The 11,709-nt window shown below is 32.4% G+C and overlaps 1 protein-coding gene and 1 long non-coding RNA gene across 2 annotated transcripts in view; one reads left to right on the forward strand and one right to left on the reverse strand.

Annotated features, from left to right (window-relative positions):
• Nucleotides 1-559: 559 nt before the first annotated feature.
• The window catches only part of LOC106462394 (ubinuclein-1-like), an 87,074-nt gene continuing 75,924 nt past the window's right edge, over nucleotides 560-11,709 (reverse strand). The window contains exon 16 of the transcript XR_002611232.1: nucleotides 560-609. The gene's annotated coding sequence lies outside the window, so the exon portion shown is untranslated. The remainder of the gene's footprint in view (nucleotides 610-11,709) is intronic.
• LOC111086506 overlaps nucleotides 3,449-11,709 on the forward strand; it is a 9,447-nt gene continuing 1,186 nt past the window's right edge. Inside the window, exons 1-2 of the long non-coding RNA XR_002611233.1 lie at nucleotides 3,449-4,100; nucleotides 4,518-4,577. This is a non-coding gene — a long non-coding RNA (uncharacterized LOC111086506). The remainder of the gene's footprint in view (nucleotides 4,101-4,517; nucleotides 4,578-11,709) is intronic.

Below are 11,709 nucleotides of genomic sequence, written 5' to 3' on the forward strand. Positions count from 1 at the left end.
TGTTACACTAGCACCTGCCATACGAGCACCAACAATTTGGCCTCTTTGAAAGTCAGAGAGGTCTGCCATTTTTATAAGGTTATTACCAAATTTTTTTTAAATATCTGTAAAAAACAGTTAATTTAAATAAAATATCAGATAGCAACAATAATAAACAATAAAACATTAAAATATGTCAAGTTTTGATTGTTTATAACATGTTCAAAGATTATGATTCCAAAATGTTAGGTGTTTCCATTATTTTGTCCAACCCCTGTTATTCTTCGACAACTGCATTACAATCGAACACATCTACAGCATATTACTGAGTTTAATCATGCTGAGTCTATTATCACTGTTACAGGTAGCCCAATTAAATATCAGATGGGGTATCCTAATAAATTGACCAATAGCTGTTTAAAGAATGTAGAATTTGATGATAATAGTATACTTACTACACAGTTATTGTTGATAACGTGTGGCTTCAGAGGCACATATGTTATTGGATGTTTGTAGTTAAGCACAAAGCTACACAATTGACTATCTGTGCTCTGCCCACCACGGGTATCGAAACTCGTTGTAGGTCACAGACATACCGCTGTGCCATTGGTGGCAGATGTTACTTGAAAACTAAAAAAAATAATTATATATTAATTTGGTGAATAAATAATGCAATATCAGTGCAATTAATGAGAAATTACCTGTTATTTTAAACATATTTTGTACATTTTATCAAGTACGTGTATTTTATATAAACTTAATATGTTTAGATTAAGAAAATGTTATGACGTTCTATAATTACGCATATTGCATGAATGTGATACATAAACTGAAATGGCTCCGAGAGTGCATTGGAGATAGGTATCGTTGTGGATGGATTTTTAATAAGTGAGGGAAAACGTGGTGACCGACTCTACAATTTTATTGAAGATTATTTTTGGTGTGCCCAAAAGAACTACGGAAAACCTAAGTTGTTGATTTATGATTTAATGTTTAAGAGCTAGACTGTGCCAATTATACTGTGCATTGCTATGTGTCGTCGAATAAAATACCAAAAATATCTATATTATTTTTTAATTCCAAGAGTAAAACGTCGGACTACTCTTGTAAAAGGAACAATAACTAGACAGAAAAACTTAGAATGAAATAATAGTAACAGTTTTGCAGACTTTTGTGACTTGAATTAGACAGAAAGGTGAATATTTTACAAATGTTGTCGTTCGTATAACACAGATATCACCACAGGCTTTAGCAGGTGCAATTTACATGCATTTATTATGTAAATATTAGGTGGTGTGTATATATATCTTCGTTGTCCAAGTAATTATTATGGATATACACGTAAGTGCTCTGGAGTTGACATTCTAACAGCTCCAATTGAGGTGGCATCTTGTGGCATAGACAACTCATAAGTGCAGATATTCTGCCATTATTTTAAAGAAATGTGTCTAAAACAGTGCAAATCGGTGAGAACACTGAACGAGACGACATTTATCTCTAAAAGCAAATAATGTATTTGTTCGTTTGTTTTTGGATATTCGCGCATAGCTACTCAAGGTTTATCTACGCTAGCCGCCCCTAATTTAGAACTGATACAGTAGTGGGAATGTATCTAGTCAACAGCATTCACTGTCAACTTTTTTCTGACCAATCAGTGGAAGTTGATCATCACTCCTGGCCCGGCATAACCACGTGATTAGGGCGCTTGACTCGCAATCTAAGGGTCGCGGGTTCGAATCCCCGTCCCACCAAATATGCTCGTCCTTTCAGCTGTGGGGATGTTATAATATGACAGTCAATCCCACTATTCGTTGGTAAAAGAGTAGCCCAAGAGTTGGCGGTGGGTGGTGATGACTAGCTTTCCTCCATGTAGTCTTTCACTGCTAAATTGGGGACGGCTAGCGCAGATAGCCTTCGTTTAGCTTTGCGCGAAATTCTAAACAAATCAAACCGTTACTCTTATAATACATACACGTAACCCGAAAGTGCAGAGAGACAGAGAGGGTGTTTTTTTTTTGTTTTTCTTTGAGGTAAGGGAACGCAAACTCTGAACCCACAGATCGATATTCCGGCACGCTAACCATTGGACCATGCTCGTCACAGAAGTAAATAATAATAATAAAATCAGTCAAAAACTAAACCAAAAATTGCCCAGTTATTCAGGCCAACCTATGATAATAACTAATTATAAAGAACATGATATTCAGTCAGATAAAACACATACACAATTTCAAGAATAAAAAAGCTATAATTAAGGTATCTTCAAAATAAGAGAAAAAAATATCCTAAAAGACCATACCATATATGACAAGAGGAAAAGCCTAGAGTACCCAACTATGATTCCATCTGCGGGTGGAAATAGCATTATCAAGTGAAGTGTCTCTTTTACAATATTGATGTAAACACGCCAAATGACAGATGTGGAAAACATGTAAAAATTACATATATATAGGTGCAAAGTTTGATCACAGATTTGGGCTAAGGATTATAATGGCAAAGTCAATGTTTCATTTTTTTCCTAAATATGCCAAGATGGTTTGAGATGCAGTGGTTATGCTGGCCAAAGACAACTGAAGAGACTGTCGTGTTGTTGAAGCCAGTTTAGGCAAAATGGGTGCAATATGTATTTGTATAACAACGTTCAGTTAAGGAACGAATGTTATTCTCCATTTTCGAATTATCAAAGGATTCAACCCATGGAACGAAATCATGCCCCACACCATTACATCATTTCCAGTAGTTTGAACAGTCAGAACACATAGTGCCACAATTTTTCAATTAGTTTTTGCTGCCATACGAAATATATATATAGTGTTCTTCACATTGTATGGCAAAATGTTGGATCATGTAATTATTTAGAAATTATCATTACTCCAGTCTTCTAAGGAACTGGATAATTCATGTAGTAATCAAGTTTGAAATGTTGGAACTTGATCATTCATGTAGTAATCAAGTTTGGAATTTTGGAACTTGATAATTCATGTAGTAATCAAGTTCAAAATGTTGGATAAGTAATTATGTAGAAATATCATTACATTAATTTCCTAAAGCACTAAATAAAGTATGTAATAATTAAGTTAAAAATACAAAAGAAATAATTATTTAGAAATAATCATTACATCGGTTTTGTAAAGAAATGAATTCAGTATTAAATCTCGTTCAATAAAATAATGTTGTGTACATCTTACATGTTGAAAAAAAAATACCGAAGAAAATATCAAATTATTTGACACACGCTACAGGGAGATAGTGGTTGTGAATTAGTTGAAGAACTTGGGCCTAAATCCTGTTGACTGTCATTAGAATAAAAATATTGTTTTTGAAGATAGTTGCAATTTTTTTCTAAATATTTAAAGAATTTTATAGGTCATATATTTATTAATTTTATTATTTGGTACTAACAACACCGAAAAACCTTGAATTTTAACTTAAATATATATGATTTAAATTACACTATTTTTAGACAAATAGGACGTACCATGTGAAAGAAAACACACTGAGGTAGTGGATGAATTATTTTTCCCTGTCTATTCCATATGGAGCGACGACGACGACGACAAGTTTCCATTTATTCTAATAAATAAAGTGTTGTGAAATCATTTACTTCGATTACTGCCTACGACTTAAAAAAGGACTTCATGCAAGCAAGAAAAGCGTCCATTTTTCACGTCTTCTGCTGATTACTCTCACCACGCAAACAATTAGGAAGATCACGAGGACAGCACTATAAACTATTCCCTTTTGCAGCGTCCATGTCTTACTGATTTCTCGGTTGGCTAATTTCCAGGTTCAAAAATATTACTTTCCATTACTTCCCCATGTCGTTTTGACGCTAGTGGCTTGCCATAATTGCTTAATGATGCATTACTTCAATTATTGGATTTCAGCGTGACCTTCATCTACTTGATGTAAGAAGACAGTGGAAATTTACATAATGCCTTAGTTTCAGCTCTTACGAGTTTTTGATTGCCCTTCATGAAGCTTGATTTCTTAATATGTTCTAACAAGTTTTGCTGAAATTCATAATAGCTGAATCCAGTGTAGTTCCTTGCCTTAACGCACGGCTTCAAAGCCGAGGTACAGTGATAACAAGACTAAACTTGTTTGTCATTCTTATATAGGTAAGACTTGGTAGATAAAAGTACCTGGTACATTAATTAAAATAGAACGTATGTATATATATATTAAATGCATGCTTTATATACTTATAATAGCTTAAGCTGATAATGTGCAATATTCGCATTAATGAACAATTAAATATAACCTATACATCATTTGTTATTTTACATTTCACAAAAATGCCGAATTGTCCTTTTCTTTCAAAGCCTGCAGTAAGGTTAAATTGTCTGAGAATATTAAAGAAATGTTTCTTCTTACACATAAATAGTGAGAAAGAGTGTGCTACATTTAAAGTTATAACCCTTTTTAAATTACGAACTTGGTATTTACGTGAAGATGAACGTCATACAGTAGAAACTGTTACAAATTCTAACATTTTGAACGACAAAACAAGATAAATCTTATTTTTTAATATTTAGGTGTGGCCTCCGCTGCTATATGAATCTGGAAAAATAGATCTTTCTGTTGTTATTCAAATGGTGAGTTTTTTTTTTCAAAAAAAAGTATTTATATGAAAAAATTAAATTCGCTCCTACATCTTTATTTTAAGAACTTATTTCAATTGAAAAGAAAAACGTTACTTTTTGGAGTAAGACTGTCACTACATGAAGATGAGATCGTGCGTGTGAATTCTTGTGAAACATAAAAATCTAAACTTTCCACCGTAAAATTCAGAATAAATCATCAATCGGAGACGTTCTTCATAAAAATTTTATTTTTTTATAACTGTTTTATGAGTGTGTAAAAATAAAGTACGTAAGGGGAGACGTTATTATATTTGTAAAATACTTCTTGCAGTTAAAATGAACAAGTAACATATTAAACAAGATTTTATGTGTACAAGTTTAACTATGTCCACCGTCAAAGTTACACCACAAGACCAAACATATCAAACAGTCTAATCATGATACGTTATTTTTAAAAATTAGACATTAGTTTAAAACCACTTATAACGATCGTGCGTTCCAATATGACCAGGTGGTTAAAGCGCTCGACTCGCATTCTGCATATCGCGGGTTCGAATCCCCGTCATACCAAACATACTCGCCATGTGTCCAGACTAGGACGCCAGTCCTACTCCCCCGATACACACCATACGAAACTACTACCTTGTTGTAAAATAAAAAGTAAAACTTGTAAAAGAATTAAGCATCAAGTGGAAATCATTATTTTATTAGGTTTGTCCACCTTTCGTGATTTTTGAAATAAACTCTTACTTTCGAATTACTCACGGCTTCAGGAAGCGAATTAACTTCGTGCGATTGTAAAAATAGAAGATAGAAACAAAGTTCTATTCGTACAATAAAAACAAAGTTAATAAATATATTTTCTGCCTATGTGTTATATTAACAGAAAAAAGGTAAAGATATTCAATGAATAGAAGTTATACATTAAAAAAAACTCCGTAAAGCAAAACAATTTTCGGGTAATTATTTTGTTTTTCTTTCTTCTTCGTTCCCAGAAGACAAGTGGCTCAGCAGTAAGCCTGAAGGCTTATAACGCTAATAACCAGGTTTTGATACTGGTGGTGGGCAAACGACAAACAAATAAATATTCCCAGAAACTGTCTAACAGATTTTCATGTAATTTGCATAGAACACAAGTTACGATTATTCTGGCTCCTTTATCATATCAAATATTTTTGGTGAGACAAAAAATATGCATTACAAAAAGTTCAAGATTCGCGTACATTAGTGAAACTTCATAGTTATCTTCGAAATGTCCTTCTATAACAATAAATAGTTTATTGTTTGTTTGTAGTTAACCGCAAAGCTACACAATGTGCTATCCCTGTTCTGCCTACTACGGGTATCGAAACCCGGTTTCTAGCGATATAAGTCCGCAGACAATACAGCTGTGCCACTGGTGGGCTAAATAATTCAACCTAATAGTAAACTGTCAAACAACAATTTATAAGCATAATGAAGTGTTTTTATTTTGGGGGTCATACCCAAAAGTTTAAAATTTAGGGTAAGTTTAACTAAAATATTCTACACAATTGGGCTTATCATATTCTGATAATCGTACTGAATGAACACAAAATTTTTGTCTTGTGCGTTGTTATTGTTTCTTATTATTTTGGCATTACTTAAGTATTACTTTCTAGTTACATATTAATAGCAATGATTATTTGCCAATTTATTTATACAATTTAACACTTCTAAAAGTATGCGTAATAAATGTCTCGCATAGTTTCAAGCAAATTTTAATATCGAGAAACTGATTACCCTTTCATGTATCTTAAATGTTTTTTGCCTTTCAGCCAAAGCATATGTTGTCCTTTTATTTTTAGTGTTATCTTTTACAGTTGTTTTTTTTCTATTGATTTTGTCTCTTCTAGTACAAACTTTTCATGTTTTATACGGTGTTTTGTAATTGATGGTTTTACTCACCTGTTAAGCCTTGACTAAACAAATCGAAATCTTTTTCATCAGTCTGGAAAGCGTGAAAACCGATAAAACTTTTTTTCTTTGAATATCCGTTTATCTAATCTACCATGAAAGAACATTTAACTATTATTTTTATACTATCTTCACTTCATTTAACATAAGTTGTTTTTGACTTGAAGGTGACATTTTTTCTTTCACCTATAGTGGCAAAATCAGAATGGCCTAGTGTACTGCAAAATATATATATATGTAAAAATCGTGTATCGCATTTTGTAACCGTGAATACATTATAAGATTTTCCGCCTAATTCCACTATTTGGTCAGACAATAATTATCTCAAAAGCTGGTTGTGGGGATTTTGACCTTCCTCCCTTTGGTGATCAGTTCAAAACTGATTAAGCCCTTATGTAATTTTCAAATATTCTAAGTTAACTCACGACCATCAAAGGAAGACACAAAACCGCGAAAATGAAGTCATCTATTGGCTTGGCACCACTCATCGAAGGGAATAAATTAAAGATATACGTATATAACGGCTCATAGAATGTCTCCGAGTTTGTTTTTGTTTTTCAAGTTCAAACTTTTAGCTCATAGCTCTGTCATCTCTTGGCCGATTTGAGATGTAATTACAGTTTTGAATTCAGGAGGTCAAACCCTTTCGATTGATTTATTTGACCACGCTCAAAGTCTCGTAGACTAATTTACTCTAATCCTGTCTAAAAGAATTTCAATTTGAGGGTAGGCTAGTAGAGATCTTAACGAGCAATAAAATCGAATCGAATATATACGTGCGCCCCACGCTTGGTATTCCTGGCACACTAAAATATAGCTAATAAAAAGAAGAAGAAAAAGCCGCCTAGATTAATTTACTCTAATCTTGCCTAAATGAATTTCAATACCGCGGCTGCTGAGGATTCCCTCTTGTTTCCTATAATCTTACTTTAAGACATAATTGTTATTTGTTCAAAAACATTACGTGAGTGGAGTTAGATCCAAGTGCTGGTGTTGATGTGATGATGTGTTGTATCGTGAACAGCAACACGTACCACATTGAAGATAAATAATTATACAATCAACAACTGTTCATACCTGTACACCTGCTTAGTTTATTGCATTACTTATTTACATTTTGGAAATCTATAAGTAAGAGAAATGGGCCAAATATCGTCTGAACGAGAACGTGGATACATCCAGAATTGTGATGCAGACAAACCTGCAGCTAAACATTTCAACAGTCATGACCACAATATCAGAATAATGTCTCTGTCACTTATCGACCATCAAAGGAAGACACAAAAATGAAGTCATCTATTGGCTTGGCACCACCCATCGAAGGGAATAAATGAAAGATGCGGTGATTATATACATACTTGTCCACATGCGCACGAGTATAGTTTCTTTATGGACCTTTCGAAAGCGCTCGGGTTATAGGCTTTTGATTCATTATTTTATATAAACAAACATGCATATATATTTTTTCACCATTAAATTTCGCATTTTATTTTATTTTTTTGGACACCAAAGTTTTAGCTATCTTACGAACTTTAGAATCGTAACATTGTCTCATGGCAACAGTGCCTGGCACACTACTTATCCATCATTATCATCGATATATTTTTTCTACAACTTTTAAATATGTTTAAAACCTCAATGTTTAATTATTATATATATTCATATAGACACATTTATAACATTAAAACATCTATTTAGAATTTACCTTAATTTGGGTAATAAATATTTTCCACTTTTTTTTTTTTTTTTTTTAGGTTTAATTGTAATACAGAGGTTTTTGTGTGACTTTTCATATGATATTTTGAGTTGGGTGTAGAGAATTTTGACCAGGAACGGAAATACTTGTAAGTTACATAACTCAGCTAATTCAATTAGATTCTGCCATCTATCGGAGTAGTGAAATAGAGGGCGCTGAATTATTCGAATTAATTGTTGCGATGAAAATCGTAAAACAACGGTTTGTTGTTAATATAACAATGTATGCTAATAATTAGGACAATATTACATTGTATGTATGAACATCAGTTTGACAATAAAGACGGCAATGAGTACAATGCATTGTTGCCATAATATCTCGTCCAATTTTAATTCAAACTTAGACGAGGAAACAGCTATTTTGCCTAGGAATGGTGTTTTTATTAAATTTTTCACTAAAATTGCATATCGATACTTGGATGTATAGATCAAGTTTAATTGTACCAAACCATAAAAATGAACATTAAAATGAAACCTATTTACGTGTATATGAAATATTATAATGATTAATGCGATGATTTTTTTTTTAATGAAATAAACTAACTTAGCACGTATACTAATACTGCGCTTTTATTTGTTTTTACATAAATATCAGTATGTTAGAAATCAATAGAGCTCAATTAGTGTTTAGCGTGAAAAAAAATCGTGCTCGGCATTTTGGGACTGTAAAGGCGTCATAACAATGACGGTCAAATCCCACTATTCGATTAAAGTAGCCCAAGAAATAGCGGTGGGTGGCATATATTCAAAGTTAGGGACGGCTAACGATGATGGGTTTTGAGTAGCTTTGCGCGAAATTCTGTTTTCTACAGAAGTTGACCGGCAGTTGATTACAATGATTAAAAGTTGTTTTTGATCGGTAAGAGTCAGAACAAGGTTGGTGTCCACTGGCTATTACAGTTTAGGGATCGTCTCGCTTTACTTTATGTTATTAAGCTCATCTATATATACATAGATAAAATAAAAATCGTTAGGGTAAAGTTTTCTCATTTTGACAATATATCTTTCAGAGTTTTCAATCAAAACATAATCAACAACTCTACGTAAAAAAATAAAATAAAATTATTTCGTTTATTTTTAACGTGAATTGTAAGTATACCAATTAGCTTATGATTTAATTTTGAGTTAAGAGCAATTGCATATTTTGACACACGTTTCAGCATCGGTACTTATGCAAAATTCGTGTTTATTTGTTGCTGCTTTTACAAATGTTAGATTCATGGGTTCGAATACGTTATCAAATTTCATTAAGAAGTGCTGTGCCAATAATACTAACAAATTTTTTTACAGCAATATTATATGTGTGATTCTTACTTCGTTATGACTCAGTTTTAAGTATTTTATAGAATTTCATAATCCCGTCGTACCTGTTACATTAGTCGTCAAAATGTCTTTCACAACCAACCATAACGATATGTAATAGCAGTACTGAGTTAACTTATACCCCTGTTACTTTTCACTATCAGATTTCTCAAGCTTTTACACTGTTTTTATACAACATTAGCAATAAATAAGTTTTACAAAAGAAAACGGAAAATACACGAGTATTTTATTCCAATAACCCAGTAAAATAAAATGTCCGAATATCACAAAAATTATATTCGTTCCTGAAGATATTATAGTTTCTTTTATAACAACTGGTTGGTTATTATAATACAATTTAAAACATAAGCTATTAATGTCATAATATTCTGCATTAATGTATTACAAGCATCACTAAATGAAGATATAAGGTATACAAAATATCATTAGGTTAGGTAAAGTTGATTTGTTGGTTCTCAAGCGCATTCGAGTGGTTTTATAACCTCATGGTCACATGTTTTGCTTTTTAACTTCTTTTCCAATCAGTAAAAAGTGTGTTGTTATTTACTATAGGACGTGAGTTGGTTCTATTGTAAAGTTCTGGATTTCGAACCTGCCGAGCCGGGTTTGAATCTGTGCGACACCACAAAATATTCCTCGTACTTTAAGCTGTGGTTGCGTTATAAGAGTACATGTCAAAATTGGGGGAGAAGGTAGATAGCCTCAGTAGCTTTGTCATAAATAATATATTATAAATACTGAGTAGCAATTAACTATAAAAAGTTAATCTACGTTCTTACCCTCGTTGCACGGTCTGTAAATGAGCATTCGTTTCTCAATTGGATTTGGCAGACCAGATAAAAAATATATATATATATATATATTCACCTTTATGATATTTTAATGTTTATTCTCGTGAGAACCCTCCCCTTCTTTTTTCTTTCAACTAGGCCTTGTACGGTTGCTTAAATGATAAGGAGATAAAAAAGATAAATCTCTAAAGCATTTATGAACTGTATTTGGATATTACCTAGTCCAAGTCTGAAAAATGGCAAAAAAGGTGTTCCAGATTTAGCACAGAATAAATTTAATAATTAGATAACAGTAAAGCATACTGCCGTATCTCATACAACATAGGAACTTAGCAAAGGTTCTATAACAACAAAGTGACAAACAGAGAAGTTTTGAAATTAATTACTAATTCTAATATGGTTATCTTTCAGCATTTACAAGCCTGTAAACAACAAATAAATTTTAAATGTACTTCTAGTATACTTTATCGCTACCAAACTTTAAGAACTATCAAAGGGGCAACGTGAACAAATCCTATAACGTCCTCGCCATTTCAGTCATGGGGTGTTATAAGGTGACAGTCAATCTCACTTTTCGTTGGTAAAAAGTAGCCCAAGAGTTAGTGGTGGGTAGTGGCTGCCTTTCCTCTAGTTTATCACTTCAAAATTAGAGATAGATGGGTCAGGTAACCGTCGAGTTGCTTTGTGTGAAAATTAAAAACAAAGTTACTTTCATCATTACTTATCAACAGATGCAATTAAAATGAATTATTTCTGCTGAAAGAAAAAAACTGTTACTCTGAAACTTTGATGACTGACTGGGAGAAAGAATAATTGGACAGGCTTGTAAAATGCAACATACGTCACAATTTGTCCCATTCTCCGATTTGTTAAACAGTGGTCAAAATTTGGCTACCGTTACACTGATTCCTTAACAAAGATTAGATTTCGACTATCTTTTGGGGAATGATGATAATTTCTAAATAATTAGTTTATCCAACATTTTAAACTTTATTACTACATGAATTATCAAGTTCCAACATTTCAAACTTGATTACTACATGAATTATCAAGTTCCTTAGAAGACTGGAGTGATGGTAATTTCTGAATAATTACTTTATCCAACATTTTAAACTTGATTACTACATGAATTATCAAGTTCCTTAGAAGACTGGAATGATGATAATTTCTAAATAATTAGTTTATCCAATATTTTAAACTTGATTACTACATGAATTATCAAGTTCCTTAGAAGACTGGAATGATGATAATTTCTAAATAATTAGTTTATCCAACATTTTAAACTTGATTACTACATGAATTATCAAGTTCCTTAGAAGACTGGAATGATGATAATTTCT

Source organism: Limulus polyphemus, unplaced genomic scaffold (genome assembly GCF_000517525.1).
Source record: "Limulus polyphemus unplaced genomic scaffold, Limulus_polyphemus-2.1.2 Scaffold1156, whole genome shotgun sequence".
NCBI classification, from domain to species: domain Eukaryota; kingdom Metazoa; phylum Arthropoda; class Merostomata; order Xiphosura; family Limulidae; genus Limulus; species Limulus polyphemus.